The following is a 21,599-nucleotide window of genomic DNA, read 5'->3' on the forward strand; positions in this document are numbered from 1 at the left end:
AGTCGCCAGGCTGTGCATCACATCTCAAGGTCTTATTTATTGTATAATTGGAAGTTTGTACCTTTTGACCACATTCACCCATATCACTCACCTCCCACCCCCTGCCTCTGGCAACCACCAGTCCGTTCTCTGTATCTATGAGCTTGGTTGTTATTGTTTTTTCTTCAGATTCCACACATAAGGGAGATCATACAGTATTTGTCTTTCACGCAGCAGAATACCCTCTAGGTCCATCCATGTTGATGCAGATGGCAAGATTTAATTATTTTTTATGACTGAATAATATTCCATTATATGAATACTTTATTCATTCATCCATTAATGGATACTTTGGTTGCTTCTATGTGTGGGTTATTGCTGTAAATAATGCTGCAAAAAACACGAGGATGCATATATCTTTTCAAGTTAGTGTTTTTATTTTCTCCCAATAAATATTCAGAAGTGGAATTTCTGGAGCATATGATAGTTCTTTTTATAAGTGTTTTGGGAGCATCCTTAATGTTTTTCATTCTGGTTTTGCCAACTTACATTCTCAACAAAAATGCATAAGTGTTTACCTTCTACTACATCCTCATCAACACATTTTCTTCTCTTTTTGATAATAACCATCCTAACAGGTGTGAAATAAAATGATATCTCATTGTAGTTTTGATTTACATTTCCCTGATGATTAGTGATGTTGTACACCTTTTCATGTATCTCTCAGCAATCTATAGTCCTCTTTGGAAAAATGTCTATTCAAGTCCTTTTTCCATTATTAATTCAGATTGTTTTGTTTTGTTTTTGCTATTGAGTGGTATTAGTTCTTTATATATTTTTAATATTAACCCCTTATTAGATATATTAATTGCATATATTTTCTATAATTCCATAGATATCTTTTTAGTTTTTTGATGATTTTCTTTACTCTGAAGTTTTTTTAGTTTAATGTAATTACACTTGTTTATTTTTGCTTTTGTTGCTTTTGGTGTCAAATCATATATATGGTCTACCCAGAAGGTACCCAGCCTAGTATTATGAAAAATAGAGACATCTATTGAAAAAGATACAAGAAACATTGTACAAAGGACAATGATGCCTCAGTCCCCTTCAAAGTAGGTACCCTGGGACCTCACACAGTTGCCCCATCATATTTTCCTGAGTTCTCATCAGTGGTCTGAAATCTCTTCCTTTCAAAGGTGATTTTAATTTTGGGAAAAGCCAGAGTTACAGGGCACCACATCTGGGCTGTAGGGTGGCTGAGTCTCCTGGGTGATTTGAAGTTTGTCCAAAACACTCTGCATGAGGTGTGATGCATGAGTGGGTGCATTGTTGTGATGAAGCTGCCAATCATCAGTGGCCCATAGATCTGGCCTTCTGAGTCATTGGGATAGTTTCTGTGGAAGAATGTTCAAATTTAATGCAAAATTTGATTCACATTTGTTGTTCTACTCTCTCACTCAATGTGACAGCCACACAATACACATGTTTACTCAATGGTATCTACTGCCCACACTGACTAGTAGAGTGAGGTGGTCATTGTTTATGCATGCACATTCCAGTCCACTTTCCTTGACTGCCAGTTTACATTGATGTCATGTAAATCATTCTCATTATATTAACATATTAACAATGATTGGACTTCTTCCAAACAGACCTTATACACACACACACACACACACACGTATACACACATATGTGTATATGTATACACACATATGTATATATGAACACACATATATGTATATATGTATACACATATATGTATAAATGCATACACATACACATCATTGCTGATGTCTAGGAGCTTACCACCTATATTTTCTTCTAGGAGCTTTAAGGTTTCAGGTATTTATGCTCAAGCCTTTAATCCCATTTTAAGTTAATTTTTGTGTCTGGTGAAAATAGAGTTCTAATTTATTCTTTGCATATGGTTGTTCATTTTCACTAGTATCATTTATTGAAGAAATTGCCCTTTTCCCACTGTATATTCTTGGCTCCTCTTTCATAAATTTACTATATGTATGTTGATTTATTTCTGGGTTCTCTATTCTATTCCATTGGTCTATGTTTTTGTTTTTATGCCTGTACTATACTGTTTTGATTATCATAGCTTTGTGATATAGTTTGAAACCACTAATCATGCTACCTCCAGTTTTGTTCTTTTCAAGATTTCTTTCACTCTTTAGAGTCTTTTGGGATTCCATACAAATTTTAGGATTGTTTATTCTATTTCTGCAAAAAATGCTCTGGAATTCTTTTTAAGGATTGCAACAGTGCCAAAATATTATAAGCACCTTTCCTTATTATACTACCTTTCACTCCCAGACATAGGCTTTTGTCTGTTGATAAATACTTAACTTAAAATGAAGCTATGACAAAGCCTTTTCTAGGATTTTAAATTGGGGACCAGAGATGATGAAGCAAAATCACCTCTGATAGCAATGTTTTTAGCCATGTGACACAAGACAGTCTAATCAAAAATCATAGAAAACAATGAACAGCTTTAGAGAAGCTGTTAACTTTATAGACTTTGTTCATTGTATGTAGACTTTTCAATAAATTTCTCCTTCCAAAATTAGCTTGAGTACAGCTTAAGATAAAAAATAATACAGCCCTTAACACAAGACTTAAATCCAAGTCTGTGGACTCCAAACCACATTCACACTGCCACTATAATAAGATGCTATGCCCCTCTTGGTGCCTGATACAGTATTTGACAGAGTGAAAGCATTTTTGTTGGTTTGCCTCATATATTAAATTCATATTTGATGAATATTTTTCAAAAAGACTTATTTTAAAATTGTGTAGAAATCCCTTGAGCCAATGCCACTTTAAATGTCTCCTATGACATGATTTATTCAAGAAGCAGTCTGGCTGTATGGAAAGCATTTGTGTCTGTGCTTTACTGGGAAGGCTCTGTTTTCATCAGTTGCTTCCTTGGGCACTGTACGCTGAGATCCTGATCTCGTGTAAAATTGCACATATTAAATAACACCAAGTACATCTGTACTGAGACACAATTGCATGATATCGGAAAAATGTCAAGAATAGGAGGGGCCTCCCTGCTCTTCTGATGAAAGGCCCTAATTTTTAATAGGGCAATATTTCCTCACAAATATTTTTCCCTTCTATAAATTATTTAAAAAGTGTCTTCAGTCTGAACTTCCAACAGTGGCAGACTCCACATGAATTTGTATCATTATTATGCCCAGGTCTAAATCCCATGATAAGGTACAATATAATTATGAAGGTCACTTCTTTTGCTATTTAGTCTATGATGATTTGGTGAAGAATATTAAAATGTCCATTTACTTTAAATTTCTTATATTCATACCCAATTTATGTTCCCTGAAGAAAGAGAGAAAATCCCTGAAAATAACAGAGATTAATGCTTCCAAGAAAGACATAGTAAGGGGTCAGTTCACAAACAGGCATTTTTATAAGGAGAATCTGAAATACATTTTCAGGCCCTCCTCCTATCTCAGCTTCACAGTCACAAAGTGGTTTAAGCAATGTTGTTTTCCAAGAGATTTAGACCTAGTCTCTCTTCATTTGTTTAGCCAATTGTAAAAGCCTTTAGAGATTAGCAGAACTAAGTATAAATTCTGTATCTCCCACCATTTTGATGAGTAATCCTCACCCATTCTAACCCAGAGGTGGGATTGACTCCAAGGAAATCCTTTTCTTCTTTTCATCTATAAGAAGATTAACAATCAGAGTGCAGAGTCTCTGAGGAAAGCAGGTTAGAGGGAAAACGCTGATGGGGACTCTCAGGACGGAGCCTCACTCCCAGCGAGCTATCATGCAATCAGTGCGCTTTGGTTGATAATTTAAAAACAGTGTTTGATGGAGGGAAATTTATCAGGGGACATATTTTCTAATGAATTTCAAAAGATAAGGTCTATATTTCTATCATATATTTTTCTGCCAAATTAACTTTCAGAGGCATGATGGAAGGGAGATAGCATGAACAAAAGAACTGCTAACTTGTTTAGTTTAAGGTAACGGTCCCATTCTTATTTCTGACTAATCTATGTTAGCTACTTATTTAACATCTTCTTTGTTTAACTCCTGAAATATCTTGGTTAGTATAGCTGAAATAAAACTATAAAGAAGGAAATATTAGAAGGGCCTTTGTATATGCTGCAGAAACTGTCTTTATTTTTGTCACATTTTCAAAAGGGAACTGAAAACTAATGATAAGAGGAGGACCTCTTCCTTCCTGAATTCTTTTTTTAAAAAAAGATTTTGTGTATTCACTTTTAGAAAGAAAGGAAGGAAGGGAGAAAGAGGAAGAGAAATATCGATGTGTGAAAGAAACATCAATCGATTGACTTGCACATTGCCAAATGGGGACCGGGCCCGCAACCCAGGTGTGTGTGGCCTGATTTGGAATTGAACTGACAACCTTTTGGTTCAAAGGCCAGTGCTCAGCCCACTGAGCCATACCAGCCAAGGCATTTGCACCTTAAAGAAATTAATTTTCAACAAATAGTTAATTCAGGTCTAATGAAGTTTGTGAACATACTTATTGTTCACCTTTAAACTAAGGTTTCAAATAACTGCCTTAAAATAGTCTATGTTGTAGTATGCTGGCTTAATCCTAAATTCTGTTACTCTAATTTAAAGTCAAAATACAGCCTTGGCGGGAAAGTTAAGATGACCTCAGAAAATGGGCATTGGACTTCTCTTTCACAATTCCCATCTCCAGCCGCCCCACCCCCAAGGGGAGGTTAAAGCTCTGATTCTCTCTAGAGATGAAAAGTTAAGACAATCTAAGGGCACATACATATTTAGTCCCTTCCTTTTCACAACCCTCTCTAAGGAAACTCAGCTGTTGTTTATCTCAACATTGCACAACACGGATGAACCAAAGGCTCCCGCGGAAGCAGACCTGGAGAGGAGTAGACAGCACGTCTGCCTCCTCACTTCTTGCTACTACTTGCCTTGTCTGGGAATTCATCATGAACCTCCAACTGCCACTATAAAGTGGGGACATATGGGTTTTACCTGTTCACCCACTGACAATCACTTCCAGAGCCCCATCACCCTTTAGGGATTTACAAAGATTTAAAAGATGTGCTAAGGGAACTCATATGAGTTAGTGGTTAATGCACATATATTTTGATCTAGGAAGATATATTTTATGAATAGTGATAATAATAGATGACAATTATGTAGTTACTGCTATGGGTGAGACAGTATTCCAGCACAAAAAGAAAAATAGATTTTTAATCAAAGTGCATGGACTGTAAATGAGGCTATAGCATGACTAAGATTCCTGCAGTCAGCATCCATTCCTATATGTGTTTTTCTGAACTGCAGAGCCCAGAAATCTAAGAATTGCATTTCCCATATACTTACACCCAGAGATTTGGATGAGAACTAGATTCTATCAATTCGATGTATTTCTATGAGATGTAGAAGACATAATGATGCTAAAACCCAGTTTCTGCTGCTGCTCCTACAAGCAAACCAGGTCCTGGAGTTAGGTGTACCGATGATAGTTGTTTCTTTAATAACTGGATTGTTGTTACAACCACATACCCTTGAATTTAATAATTCCAGTGGTAGCCTCCTGATTCCTAACCTTTGAGTCATGCATATGAAAGTATCTTATTATTTGTATCAAACTGCTTTCTTAAAATATTACATGGTGGTCTGATTGGTGCATTCGACTGGAGAGCCTGGGTTCAAATTTTCAGTGGTACTGAATGGATCCTGCCGCATTTCTTATGGGCACTCCATCCTGACAGCTGAGACCAGGTTCTTGATAGGAAGTCCTTGCTGGACTTTAAGATTTTAGAAGGGAAGTGAAAGTATATTGCAACTTTGATTGGACTGACATATAAAACCACAGGATGAAAGGAGAGAACAATACGGAAAGAACATTGTATCGAAGTCAGGAGCCTGGGCTCTCGATCTAATTTTGCCTTCACACAGTTGTGTGATACTGGGTGGGGACAATGTCACAAGTTACTCCTATGATGCTCCCATGGACTTCATCAACTTTACATCTTTGAATGATCAAGAAGATACCCCAAACATGGATTCTTGGTTTGAAGAGGCCAATTTGAATAATAAATTTCCTAGTAAGAATGGGTCAGGGCTTTTCCAGGAAAAACCTTTGAAAAAGGTAAGTTCTCAGCAAGTTATTATCATACCTTTGAGACCAGTTGACCACACTTATTACAAAGAGTCGGGAGAAAAATCTGTTGCATTAGTGCATTCCCTCAAATGCTTGTTCTTCTCTGGATGTCAAGGGAACCACCTCAAAAAATACTCCATCCCAGCCTCAGAGGTGATCTATTAGATGCTCTGCTCCGGAGGATTTGGCACAGAAAGAAACTATCATGTAAAAATGAAAGCCAAGATATTCTGTTTCTGTAATAATCAGTGACACTCCACCTTCGAAAACAATGATAGTTTCTAAGAATATAAAGAAGCCAGAAGAAGAGCGAGATGATAGTGTTCACCAAGACACTTCAGGTAAGGATGAGTTTTCCCCAGAGAAAGCCAAGGACAGACATACTATGCCTTGTATATCACCTGTAAGGCAGCAGGTTCTAAAAAGTACTGAGGAGCAAGAGTTGGAGAAGAGCATGAAAATACAGCAGGAGGTGATGGAGATCTGGAAAAAAAAAATGAAAACTCAAGAAACTTGCTCTTGCAGTTGTGGGGCAACCTGTGAAGAAATTAGTGAGCCAGGTAACCAAATCAGTCAACTTCCACTTCCACACAGATAAGTGAATCAAACTGCATTCTAAGAACCAGGACAATTATAAGGAAGTGAACTTTATATCTAAACTATGAAAGTATCCTCTCTCTTCTGCCCAAGTGACTAAGGGATATACTATTATACAGCCTTTCAACCTGTTTCAAGGAAAGAAAAGAACATTTTGATGAAACAGCTTCTTCATATGTGCCTCTTATCTAGCAGTTCAAAGCCTTCTATAAATGAACCACTAACAGATATCACTTGAGGATGCTATTACTCCATCACCTTCCAAATCTGCTGTGGCCAATTTTCCAGAGACCCACAGACTCCTGCATTACTAACCAAACAGTGCACACATTCTGTGACCTGCAAAAGTGCAGAGGATCAGAAGGTCGAGGAGCTTGAGAAAGTGCCACAATATAAATTCAAAGCATAGGAACTTGATCCCAGAATTCTTGAAGGTGGGTCCATCTTGCCCAAGAAACCACCTGGGAAGCCACCCACTCTGCCTGTTGGCTTTGATCTGGAAATTGATCTGGAAATCAGGAGCGTGAGTCAAAGAAGAAATAGGAGGATGAGCATTTTAAGTTTTGTTCCAGATCTTGCCCAACTAATGTCTTGGAAGATGTCCTGGGTGTTCCTGCAAAGAAAATACTTTCAATTGCTGTCCCTAAATCACTGACTTTGCAATAAAAAACAAAATCTGAATGCCCACCAACAATGAAGGAGAGGAGCCAGTAGTGATAAGAGCTCAACCTGTGCCACATTTTGGGGTGCCTTTTAAGCCCCATATCCCAGAGGTAAAATCTGTGGAAATATGTGCCCCCTCTTTTTTTTTAACTCTAAAGTCAGAGGATGTCAGTTACAGAAGGAGAAGAAAATAAAAGAACTGCAGAGAGGGGAGGTGCCCAAGTTCAAGGCACTCACTTTGCCTCATTTTGACACCATTAATCTGTCAGAGAAGAAGGTAAAGAATACAACCCGGACTGAACCTTTCTGCTTAGAGACTGACAAAGAGGTGTTACAAAGGCACAGACTTGAGAACTGAGACAGCAGGAAGAAGCAACTTGCTTCAAGGCTCCTCCAAACAATGTCATCTGCCAGGAGCCCTTTGTTTCCAAGAAAGACAGAAAAATCCGCAGCTGCTCAGGAACCTTTTCTGTGGACCACTGAGAAGAGAGCCAAGGCGAGGCAAGAGCTGGAGAAGAACATGGCAGAGGGAGGAGCCCAGAGTCCGGCAGGCCAAAAGGCCAGGCAGCAGGGGAAGAGCATCCGAGAAGGTTGTTGGACAAGCCCCGGAAAGGACTGGTACACAGACAAACCTAACATGCAAGTGAGCAGCCTCTGACTGTGCCCATGTCTCCGAAGTTCTCCATTCGATCCCGCTGCTAAACTCACCTGTGAGCTGCAGACAGTGCTGGGAACAGGGCTGCTTTTTCCATCAAATCAGACTCCTTTCTTTGTCTCAGGAACATGGAGAGAACCCATTTCTCCAGACTTTTTCCTACCAATGCCTGACATAGCACACCTACAAATACAAATGTGGACTCTAATTGTGTTGAGAATTGTTATCCTGCATTATTGAGGCTACTAATGAAACTCAACTGATATATGTTTCGGTCAGACTCTCTGTAGTTATTTCCTGGGAACCATCAGTTGACCTTTAAAATGGGTTTTTACTTTGACTAAAATTTAAAGTCTTTATATCAGCACAGTGAAATTTCTATTGCCCCTTCCCTCACTCTCCCCTTTTTTTCTATGTTAAAGCAGAAAATAGTTAAATATTGAGATAGGATTTAAGTTTTGGCTTCAGTGAGGAACAATCAGTATATCAGATTCTTTCCTCTTCTCTGCACAAAATGAATTCAGAGTTAAGGAGCCCTTTGTTACAAGGGAAAAGCTTCATGGACTGCACATGAGGAAGAAGACTGCCTGAGCTGATGGAGAACCTCACAGTAGCTATTGGCAAGCCTCGGGCAGAGCTGCTGTGGTTAGGGCACATTCTTCCCTTACTGGATCAAATATTAACAATGGATGCCATGCAACACATGTTTTAAGTCCTTCAGTAACTTAGACTGGCATAAATACATTTGCCTTCTTAAAAGAAAAAAAATCAGCTGGCTTCTGTTTCTTACACTGAAACCTGACTGATACCATATTTGAAACCATAAATGCCTGCATACAATAGAGCTGTAAGGAGGAAAACCATGATGTTCATCTTACCTGGTAGAATCTAAAGACAATGATGACCTGCTCATTGTTGGAAAGTGAAACATTACCATTACGTAGACTGCAAAGGCAAAAGAGTTACTTAAATTAGCATTCGCAATTGCATGCAACAACATGCTCTTAGGAGGCAGGTCTTGTTGGACCAAGCGGGGAAAGTAGAGCAGGGTGTGAATGAGGTTCACAGGCACTACGGACTGGACAGACTAACGCCGGCAGCACTGGGGGCTTTAAAAAGTATTTAAAAGTAAATTCCTTCAAGAAAATAATAAAACAAGCCAAAGATTGGGAGGAAATATTTGCGAAAGAGGTTTCTGACTGTTATCCAAAATATATAATTCTACAATAAGAAAATAAAAAAATCCAGTCAAAATATGGTCAAAATGTTTGAACAGATACCTCACCAAAAAAGGCACACAGATTGCAAAGAAGCACCTGAAAAGATGTTTTATGTCATGTATCATCAGGAAAATGCAAATTAAAACAACAGGGAGATACCCCTACAATTCTACTAGAATGGCCATAATTCAAAACACCAACAATACCAAATTCTGGTGAATATGTGGAACAACAGGAACTATGATTTATTGCTAATGGAACTGCAAAATAGTAGAGCCACCATGAAAGACAGTTTGGCAGTTTTTCAAAAGACTAACCATAGTCTCACCACATGATTCAGCAATAATGCTCTTTGGTTTTTACCAAATAAATCAAAAACTTATGACCACACAAAAGTCTGCAGGATGTTTGTAGCAGTTTCATTCATAATTGCCAAAACTCGGTAGGTGAATGAATAAACTATGGTATACCTAAACAATGGAATACTACTAACTTATAAAAATATATAAGGCATCGAGCTGTGAAAAGACATGCAGGAAGCTTAAACAAATATTGTGAAGTGAAAGAGGACCATCTGAAAAGCCTACATACTTTATAATCTCAACTAGATGGCATTCTGGAAAAGGTAAAACCAGGGAGACAATAAAAGAATCAGTATTTGCCAAGGGGTGGGAAGATGAATAGGTTGAGCACAGGGTCTTTTTAGGGCAGTGAAACTACTCTCTGTGATACTATTTATGTAATGGTGGGTTCATGTCATTATACCTTTGTCAAAACCCATAAATATCTAACACCAAGAGTGAATTCACACGTAAACTGTGGCCTTTGGGTGATGATGTTATGTTAAGAATGTTGACAGTGGTGGATACTATATATGCATGGGAGCAGGGGCATATGGAAACTCTCTGCACTGTATGCTCAATTTTTCTGTGAAACTAACACTGCTCTAAAAATAAAGTATACTGAAAAATAAAACAATAAAACAAATAAATAATTTTTTGCCTGTAGGCATGATCAGGGGACTAGGGATAGTTTCTATCACTAGCCTAAAAGAATTTCAGAACTAAAATTTCTGAAAATGAGATACAAAATCTGATTTTATAGATTAATGAAATACAATATAAGTTGAATTTATATTTGTATTAAATCTTTTATGTGAAAATTGGTAACCTCTCAATTGCAAAGGATAGAAATGCTGAGTAATGGAACTGGAATATTTCTAGAAATTTAAGTTAACTCTGAGCACTATGAACTTAAAAACCCTATTAAGTCATCCTTGCTAGCGAGAGTAGTTTTTTACAAGTTGTTTTAGCAAGCTAGTCCTACCTTGCTTGGAGACTCTTCAGAGACATTAACAGCTATGTTCATTTCACTAGGCAGGAGTTTTCCTTAGGTTCATTCTTCACCACTCATTGCCTCACACAAGGCCCCATGCCCTGACTCCAGAGGCCATATATATTGTTACAAAGTTTGACCTAGGAAGATCTTGTTAATTTGTATTAGGAGAAATCTGAGGAATATGTGAGAATAGATTCTAAGGATGCTAAACCTAGGAGAAAAGACCATAATTTTTAGATTCAGTTGCATTTGTTTTTCTAGGAATATGAGCCAGACTTACTTGAATTTATTGTTCTAGTCCAAGTGGCTAAGATTGGCCTTGTGTGTCTGATTGGTTGACTGAAGACTGAAGGCACTGGCGGCCTACATGAAATGTGACCAAACTATAGAAAGTTCCACTAGGAAATTACAGGCAGGCCCCCGAGTTATGGAAAAAAGCATGACGTTTTTTGCAGATGACTATTCTGCTTTGCGAAATAGCTCCTGGCTTGATACTGTGTACTGACCTAAGTAAAATGCTTGGCCATGAGGCACAAAATGTGCATGTGACTGAATGGGTCACTATCTGATCCACAAAGTCATAAAAGTAGGAGTCAGCAGCAATGTTCATCTTCAAGTGGAAATTCTTTAAAACATGGCAAAACACAAGATCAAAAAGCCACAAAACACAATGTCAACAATAACGAAGTAGGAAATATATATAGCAGAAAAAACTTCTAAATAGAAAAGCATATAATAATAAAAAGAGTAAGAAAGACAACAGTCAAATGTCTAGGAAAGGTAAGAGGTGAGTGTGGCTGATACTTTAAAAAATTAAGTTTTCTGCAGACTGGTGCAGCCACTATGGAAAGCAGTGTGGAATTTCCTCAGAAAGCTGAAAATGGAACTGCCTTTTGATCCAGCGATTCCCCTGCTGGGACTATACCCTGAGAACACCAAAACGCCAATACAAAAGAACCTATGCACCCCAATGTTCATAGCAGCACAATTTACAATAGCCAAGTGTTGGAAGCAACCTAAATGCCCATCAGTAGATGATTGGATCAAAAAATTATGGTACATATACACAATGGAATACTACGCAGCAGAAAGAAAAAAGAAGTACTAAACTTCGCAACAGCATGGATGGAACTGGAGAGCATCATGCTAAGCGAAATAAGCCAGGGGGCGAAAGACAAATACCATATGATCTCACCTATAAGCGGAACCTAACCAACAATGCAAAGAAGCAAGGCAAATATGACCAGCAACACTGAAAGGAAAAGAAATCAACAGAGACAAGAGGGAAGCGGGGGGGCAGGGAAAGGGAAGGGAAGGGGAAAGTCAAGGAACATATAGCAAGGACTCATGGACAAAACCAAAGGGGAAGAGCTGAGGGAGGGAAGGTGGGAGGGGGCAAGGGAAAGAGGTGGGGGGAAGGCAGAGACAAATGTATTTAAAAAGTAAATAAATTAATTAAAAAAAAAAATAAAAAAAATAAAAAAAAAATTAAGTTTTCTGAAAAGACATTAAAGAAGGCATTAGTTGTCTACAGACACAAAATTAAAGAATAAGAAGACTAAGCATTGAATAAAGCATCGTTTTTTCCCAAATTATGCTCTAATTTTTATATTATACTAATATGAATACAGTTCAAAAGATACAGAGTAAGAAAGGTAACAAAGAGAGTCATAGAAAGATTAAATTAATATTTCAGAAAGGGAAGTTTTAAGACTGTAAACACACAGTTTTTCAAAACATAAATTAAATGGAATTTCCCCCATTGGGAGGATAGGTTAATGCCTTTTCTTTCTTTTTTAGCTTATTTTTCTCTCCTTTCCTTTCTTCTTTTGAGGTGAGGAACTTGACAAACTGATTTCAATTCATCCAGATGAATACATTTGTTGAATAACCAAAATGATTTTGAGAAAGATATCAAGACATTACAAAGTGCTTGTTAGTGAATAATTATGACATATTGACATAAAAATAGAAAAACACTAAGAAGTAAATTGCGAAGTCCAGAAACATCCAATAAAAAAGTTAAAACTTAATATTGGATAATATATGACATTACAAATCAGTGGGGTACAGATGGATTATTGAATAAATGGCATGGAAATATTTGAGCATAGATTAAGGGAAAAATATCTTTCAGCCAAATACAAAAGAGAAAAATGAATTTAAGTTCAATAAAAAATGTAAAGAAAAATGTAGATCTGCAAATTAAACGAAGGAAATTTTGAAGTACATTTTTATAATCCAAGCTTAGGACCAGCAACACTGAAAGGAAAAGAAATCAACAGAGACAAGAGGGAAGGGGGGGCAGGGAAAGGGAAGGGAAGGGGAAAGTCAAGGGACATACAGCAAGGACTCATGGACAAAACCAAAGGGGAAGAGCTGAGGGAGGGAAGGTGGGAGGGGGCAAGGGAAAGAGGTGGGGGGGAGGCAGAGACAAATGTATTTTAAAAGTAAATAAATTAAAAAAAAATAATAATCCAAGCTTAGGAAAAGCTTTCTTTTTTTAGCATGACTTAAAAATAAATGGGCTGTTTTGTTTCATGTTTTAAAAATTGTAATATTTATACCACACAAATAAGTCTGCATAACTGATGGCTTAGTGAAAGCGAAAATGAAAAAAATTTTAAGTATGACAACACATGACTCTCCTTAGACTATACAGTGTCTGCAGATTTATAAGAGTATCAAACAGCCCCAAATGAAAATGAACACAGTTTCACCTTTGGGATGTTTATTTATTTATTTTACAAAGGAGTAAAAGCAGGTAAACATGTGAGGAGTTGCAAATAAATAGCTGAAGATCATAGCAATTAAATATGATTTTAGTCTCTAAAATTGGTAAAAAAAAATGGACAATATTTTTAATCCTAAGTGATAGAAAATGAGTACAAATTGTGTGAGAATATAAAATTTAAAATCTGACTAGTCAATTATAGATCTAAAACTTTCTCCTGCAGAGATGCTAACAAAAATGTGTTTACAATTCTTAGGAATATTCATTGTAGCACTGATGGTGAGAGAAAAAATTTAAATATCAATCAAATAAAAATTCTTAATAAAACATTAACCTCAAGCTGTGAAGCTTACATTTGTACTATATGTACATAAATGGAGAGATGTGTCCAATAAATAACCAAGGCAAAAAATTAAGATGTAAGATAGTATATGTGAATACATGTATTTATATAGGTAAATCTATATACATGTCTCATAATTATAATTATGTGGCTAAAATTCTATTATGATATATATTAAATTAGACATAATTTCTGTTGGTATTTGGGGATACATATTACGTATTTATTACTTTTATAAACATATATTTTAAGTTTATAATAAAATAAAAACTATTTAAAAAGGTAATTATCAGAAAAAGGATCTCATTTCTGACTAAGTAATGCAGAATTGTTGAGAATGCTGGTTAACATATATTGATATCTTATTTTCGAGTACTTGTGTCTCAAATGTTTTATATGCCTAATCTCACTTACTCCCCACAATACCACTGGGAGTGAACTCCCCAGATTTCAGCTGAGGAAATCAAGTCAAATAGAAGTTTCAAGGCTTGCTTAGTCAAACAACTATGAAGTTATGAGAGCCAATATTCAAAATCAGGAAGTTTGACCCAATAGTTCTCATTCTGGATATTTGAGAATGATATTAAGGATACTTTGTACTGCATGTGAATAGAAAAGAAAATCATATTTTATTATACACAAGAAAGTTAAGAAGTATCCTGTCCCCACCCCAAAGAAGGATCTTTTTTATTAGGATGATTGCACAGGCTTTGTTAGAAAATTTGCTGGGAACTAGGTCGTATCTACTTAGTCACATGATAATCCTGAAAAATTATGAATGATAAAATGACAAAAAATACATATCTATCTAAAAAACAAACTAAGCAAACAAAACAGACAAACTCATGGAAACAAAGAGTGTTTTGATGGTTGCCAGATGGGGGGAGGTTATGGGGTAATGGGTGAAGAGGTGAGGGGATTAAGAGGTACAGATAGGTAGTTACAGATTAGCCATGGGGATATAAAGTACAGTATAGGAAATGGAGCAGCCAAAGAACTTACACGCATGACCCATGGACATGAACGATGGTGAGAGGGACTGCTGAGGGAGTGGGGGGTGCTGGGTGGAGGGGGACAAATCAGGACAACTGTAATAGCTTAATCAATAAAATATCATTTTAAATAAATAAATAAGACTGATGGATTTAATTTTAGTGTTAAGCCAGATTCTCCTTCTTTAATTCCCAACTATTCTTCTAAGTTCTGGTGTCTGGAACAACAATGAAGAGAAAATAAATATACTTCCTCCTTCATATAATAAATTAGCATATGAATTTTAATTTTTCTTTTGTCATAAGTACAACTTAAAAGACAAAGTTTTTTACAAAGACTATTTCTCATATAAAATGGTTTCAACATCCTGGTGATACTTCCTGGAGAAGCCAGTTTTTCAAGTTAGTAATTCGGAAGAAGCGCCCATCACTTTCCGTTCACCACAGTCCTTAAGCTGAGCAAAGCAAGTGAGATAGTGAGCCAACAGGAAAAAACGCTCTTAGAATCATATGAAAGTGCAGTTGTCAGCAGCCCTGCCTACTCCAAAATTACACAGATACAAAAATTTCCTCACTCATAATCTTAAAGTAACATGCGACAGCTATTGCCATATATTGGAATTTGCAAGGGGTGTTTCCTGGCATAAAGAGGGACTAGTATTGAATATCTTCATTTATTTGAGAAAAAAAAAACACCACAATTTTTTAGTGTAGGTCAGTGATTGTATTATATACTGGAAATCAGAAGCAATAGAGTACAGCTTGAATAACTATGATGCTAATAAGTATTCTCATTAGAAATTATTCAGAAGTATCTACTGATGTTCTTGTATGTTTCCTATATTATACTGATTTCCCAGAGAGCTCATCATCCAGTGGGCAGATAGATTTGTACAAGTTAACCAAGTGCAGTAGGGGTTGGAATATACACAAAATGTTGTTGGAGCCTTGAGGAGATGACAAATGTATTTCCTAAGAATTTGGGGTTTTTGGTGGAATGAGAACCCATAATCAAGAATTATGATTAGATTGACAAGGCTGAAAGGTCATCACAGAGTTGTGGGTAAAGGAGTGATGGAATTAAAGTTACGACTGGGGAAAAAAGCACTCACTAGAATTAAACTGGAACTCTGTAAATGGAGAAAAAAAGTTTAGAACCAAGAATCAGAGTTAGGAAAACAGTATATTTAAGCTCATTTAAATTATGTAGAATTTAAATTTAAACATTCACACAGATAACCAAAGTACCAACTTATCATTTTTTATTGCTGTTGTAATAAGTCATCATGTATTGAGTGGCTTAATACAATTTTATTATCTTAAATCTAATAGGTCTATAGATCAAAATCTGACATGAATCTCATTGGGCTAAAAACAAGGTTTTCAGCAAAGTATTATTCCATTTTGGAGGCTCTAGGGGAGAATCCATGTCCTTGACTTTTCTAGCTTCTAGAGGCCACCCACCCTTTTTCCAGGTTCATGGTCCTCTTTCTCCATCAGCAGGGAGTTTGTCCTCATGTCGCGATCATCAGATTCTCTCTCTTCTGACTCTCTCTTCCACTTTTAGGAAACTTTTGTGATTACTTTAGGCCCATCTAGATAATCTAGAATAATCTTGGTATTTTAACATCAGCTGATTAACAACTATAATTCTGTGTGCAACTTTAATTTCCCTTTGCCAAGTAGCCAATATATTCATAAGAGCAAGACATGGATATCGTTGGGGACAATTATTTTGCCTTTCATATCAACAAACAAGTAGATTTTGATAACTTTGATTTAGACTAATATGCAACATCATATTAAAACAACTTTCTCTTTGTAAAATTGAAATATAGTAATATTTGAAATAATAGATCAACTAATACTTGTGAAAGAATAATTGTGCAGGAGGTATTAAGTTTATATAAAATTAAATCACATAAGGGTTTTGGATACCTGTAAGATGTTCGAAGCTGTAATATCTTTATTAACCAAACTGATTTTATTTCATGATTCTGAGAGTTTCACACTGAAGACCATTTGCAAAGAATAGAGAAATAAAAGTCTGTGAGTCCTGAAAGAAGGGACTTTATAATGTTAAATCTATTTCTCCAATAACATTGACAAAATGATTATTATGATGTAGAATACAGAGTTTAAAGAAAACAAATTTCAACATAGACACTCAATTATTGTTAGGAGTTGTTTTTTGCCTTCTGGGTAATCCATCCTGTAAAAATGCCACATAATTATATTTACATAAAAAGTAGGCAATCAGACTAATTTTGTTACAATGAATAGTGCAACCATTTTGACAAGCCCATTGTTAAATAGAATGTAATATCAAACCTTTTTATTTACATATATTTATAAAGAAATAAAAACAAGTATTTGTTTTTATTTGTATGTAGCTTATACAATTTGAAGTTCTATCCAAAAGAACTCAGTTCCTAGTCATGATCAAATGAAATTTGGTTGAAAGAATGTCTAAAGAATTTAAATTTCCAAAGATTTTCTTCCAAGGAAAATTAAACCAGTTGATCTGATCAGCATAAATATGTGAGTTTAGAAAACTTGAGGGATGTTGGGAGGCCTAGAATGGAAAGTTATAGGATTAATATATAAATAATTTATGGATATAAAATGTAAGCTACAACGGAATGTGACAGTGAAGATATAAAATTGGTTTAAGAGAAAAAAAGTGCAGTGCATCCAAGGGAGGTGAAAAAATTGATTCAGGAAATTTCTAAGCAGAGAAAAGAGGCTAGTTTGAGTTGGAGGGCATTGGTGATGGTTTCCAACTGAGACTAAGAAGTGAATCCAAATTTCGGTATAAAAGAACTAAAAGAGAGAGTTCTTTCTGTAAGAACAAAAGTTAGAAAACAGCACATTCTCCTTCCCTGTCACTCTCTTCATCTGAACAGTGCTTTCAACATGTTCCCAGTAAACTAAGCAATAGGCGACTGTGTTTTTGTAGATTATCTGATCTGTGTTCTATAAATTATTTTGAAATCTAGTAATAATAGACTAAGAGTGCACTTTCTTCTGCGGTGGGCAGGTAGGTGGAGAGATAATCCTAGAAAACTAAATGGGAAATACATTATGAATCATTATTATTTGTAACATTACATATGTTTGCATAGAAATTTATAGTTTTAAAGTGCTTTTACATCAGACTCTTGGTGGGATTGCAAATTGGTGTAGCCACTATAGAAAACAGTATGGAGGTTCTCAAAAAAGATCAACCTCCAGCGCTCCAAACTGTTGGTATTAAGTTCCCCCAGAGAAACAATGATGAAAAGTGTCCGGGGAACTCCTGAAGAAGGCCTTCAGTAGTGTATTCCGTTAAGTGACATTGGAGAAGTGTCTTTCAGAAGAACCCCCTCCTTGTTCAGCAGTGATTTATCCAACATTTAGAAGTCAGGGTTCTCCTTTCTCCCTGATTTCAATCTCCCCCTTGCCTCATCCCAGTTATGTGTTTTTTCTTCCTTCTTTTATTAGCCACACAGAATACAGTGGATGGCAAGTGTTGATGATGGTTCAAGATGAAGGGGACCCTTAAATATAAATAGTGGAAGTGTACATTTATACTTCTTTTCTGAAAGGCAGTTTTTCTGTAGATATTGAAAATCATTAAAATATTGTTATACGTTGATCCAGAAATTACTGCTCTTGGATTTTATCCTCAAAATAATCAAGAACGTAGGCAAAGTTTAGCTAAAATGACATTTATCACAAAATTCTTCATACAGCCAAAAATTGGAAACAACCAGTAGAACAGGTGGATCATATGGCAGTTCTATTTTTAATTTTTGAGGAACCTTCATAGTTTTCTATAGTGTCTACACAAATTTGCAGTCCCACCAGCTCTTGAGGGTTACCTTTTCTCCATGTCTTTGCCAACACCTGTTTGTTGACTTTTTAATAATGGTTATCCTGACAGGCAATTTGTGACAACACAGATGGACCTAAGCATATTAAGTAAAATAAGTCAGACAGAGAAAGACAAATACTATATGATTTCACTGATGTTGAATCTAAATAAAAACAAAACAAAAAACAAACAAACAAAAAACCCTAAGCAGAAACATACTCATAGACACAGAGAATAAACTGATGGCTGATGGGGGAGGGAGGATGGGGCGGAACGGGCAAAAACGGTGAAGGGAATAAGAGGTACATATTTCCAGTTATAAAATTACTAAGTCATGGTGATATACACTACAACAAATATAGTAAATAATATTGTAATAACTTTGTATGTTGACAGATGGTTGCTAGACTTAGTGACATGATAAGGCATATAAATGTTGAATAACTATGCTATACATCTGCAACTAAAATAATATTGTGTGTCAACTATACTTCTATAAAAACAATTAGAATGAACTTAAATGTCTAATAGAGGACAAACCAGAAAATAAGGAAAAACCTATAATACATCCATACAATTAATACCATGTAGCTATTAAAATTGTGTTGTAGTAGAATAGTAAAATAAAAAGATATTCAAGACATCAGGGTAAAAAAAGTCAGCTGAAAAAATACTATGACAAATAATTCCTTACAGAGGAAACCACATATATGTAATATATAAATACAGAAAAGAGTATGCTTAAAGGAAATGTGGCAAAATTAATCGAGTTCTTCCAGACTGATGAGTTTTCTCATTTTCTCTATTTTGATTATCAGTGTTTTCTAAATTCCTTTTGAGTAACAAATAAATTTTCTAAAGAAGCATATAAAAGTGAATACTGAAAAATATGATAAAAAACCACTTTAGAAATGATAACCTTGACAATACCACTCAACATTTCAATTAACACCGTCTTTGAGACCTGTCTATGGTAGCTCCAGAGAAAATGTTTTCCATGGAAGTGTTGGGGCAGTTATTCAGCAGTTCACTGAAGCAGGATGCCAATTAAGTAGTATAAATAGTATCAAGGTAGCAAAGCTATGACCGCGTGTCTGTGCACACTCACCATTGCCAGTGGTGGAGACATTGAATAGTATGGGGAGGGGGCATCTGGTGTGGATAAAGTATGAAGTGGTATTTTTTTGGGGGGGAAATGATACTCATGATTTCAATAATAGCTAGTACCTATAATCAATAAAGAAGAGATGTGTGAGTACCACATTTATCAGCAATGATATAAATTTTAGTTAAACAAAAAAAATGGTTCTTTATTATTATTTCCATTAGAAGGGACTTCAGCACAAATCTTGGCATACACTAAGGCTAAATTCACACTGTAATATTTTTTAAAAAATGAACTTTCTTTGACCAAGTGTCTCAGTTGTGATTTATATGTTTTTTAGACTAAATAAAAAGTAACTTTTGATTATATTTCTATTTGCCACTCATTATTGAAAACATAGCTGTTACTTGAAATTAAATTAGTAATAAGAGACATAATTAAGATTCATCCTCCAGAATAATGGCGTTAAGGTAAATATTGACAGATATTACACAACTACTAAGAAGTTGATAAGTGAAATAGAAATATAAGCATAGAAGTAACATATTATCAAAAACCAGACCCTGATAAAAATATTTTTATCACTAACACTAAAGACATTAATTAATATTTCTAATTATTAAATTATTGTGGTTATGAAAATATGATTATATCACTTTATCCTACTACAAGGTCAATCTTTATTGAACCATAGTACTGAAGGTGCTCTACACATGACATTTACTGCAAACAAGTCTGGTCAGAATGATCAGGAATAAATAATTCATCAGTGATGCTACAGATGTTGAGGACATCCTCTATTGTGTTGATTTTTTAGCAAAGATCAACTTCAAAGTCACTTGGCTTGCTTCTAGTCCTTCCAAAGAAGAGCCCAGGGAGATAGTGCCATTGATTTTTTTTTCTAGAGCTACCTGTGGAGACAGAACGATGAGGGGGTCTGGGGAGGCAGGTCGCACCTTGATTAGTGCAGAAAATGTTCATTCTGAAATAAATATATTTTATAAACATTGCTAGAGCTCATGGGCATTTTTCTTTCTGATATGACACTAAATGTAGAAAACCAACTTAGGAGTAGGAATAGGAATACTTTCTTTGCCAGCCAAGACTTGAGTGTTAAGGCCCTTGTTTACTCTTTTTGAAATTCTTGCAGTATTTTTATCTCAGTTGGTTTGTTCCACTTTTTCTGCTATTGACTTATTTTCTATCTCAGTATTAAAATATATCACACATTTCTCGTCTTTCTTTTATGCCAGTCTAGCATAAAACACTGGCATAGGACACTCGTGGAGTAGGTGTCAGCCCATCTTTATTTATTTCTGGAGACTTTTAGATTTAGAAAGGTTAAGCCATTCCCCAGGACAGGTTCACAATGCTGTTAAATAATAGATCCATATTTATCTGACTTTAAAGACTTATTTAATATAATTCACTTTTACTCTGTTTGCAGCACTAGTGGATCTTATGAATTTCCTTAATGTTGGCTTAGTAAATACCTCCTTTGTGGGTGTTCTCTCTCCCTATATTTCTGCTAGGGAAGAGGGCTGTGGGTTGACGCAGAAGAGTGCAGCCTAGCAAACTGGGTGCCTTGCAGGGTGTGTTCAGTCAGGTGTTCATCATGAGGCCAGTATTTCCCTAGCACTTGCCCTCTGGCGTCCCGAGGGAGCTACATGCCTAGCCTATGCCAATGTATGTTATCTCCAGGCTAAGGGTTAAAACGAGGATGTGCTTTCTCAACCCTTGTTTTAAACCATGCTTTCTTGGCTTATCGATGAACTCTGAGCACTGTAATCAGCATGGTAAACCTGGCACAGTTATAAAAGACAAGGAACCTGCCTCTCCCAAAAAAATCATTTGAAAGGAAGCTTGGCACCAACTAAGAACATCTGTTTAGAATTTTCCATTAATAAGAGATAAACTTTTATCATGTTTAAGCCATTCCACATCCTGGAGTTTATTTGTTACAGCA

General features: G+C 35.9%; 1 pseudogene; it reads left to right on the forward strand.

Moving 5' to 3' along the window:
• The window catches only part of LOC129066832 (targeting protein for Xklp2-like), a 37,948-nt pseudogene extending 29,922 nt beyond the window's left edge, over nucleotides 1-8,026 (forward strand).
• The last annotated feature ends 13,573 nt before the right edge of the window (nucleotides 8,027-21,599 follow it).

This window comes from Pteronotus mesoamericanus, unplaced genomic scaffold (genome assembly GCF_021234165.1).
Source record: "Pteronotus mesoamericanus isolate MK-2021 breed Mesoamerican mustached bat unplaced genomic scaffold, CSHL_Meso_final contig_20, whole genome shotgun sequence".
Lineage (NCBI taxonomy): Eukaryota > Metazoa > Chordata > Mammalia > Chiroptera > Mormoopidae > Pteronotus > Pteronotus mesoamericanus.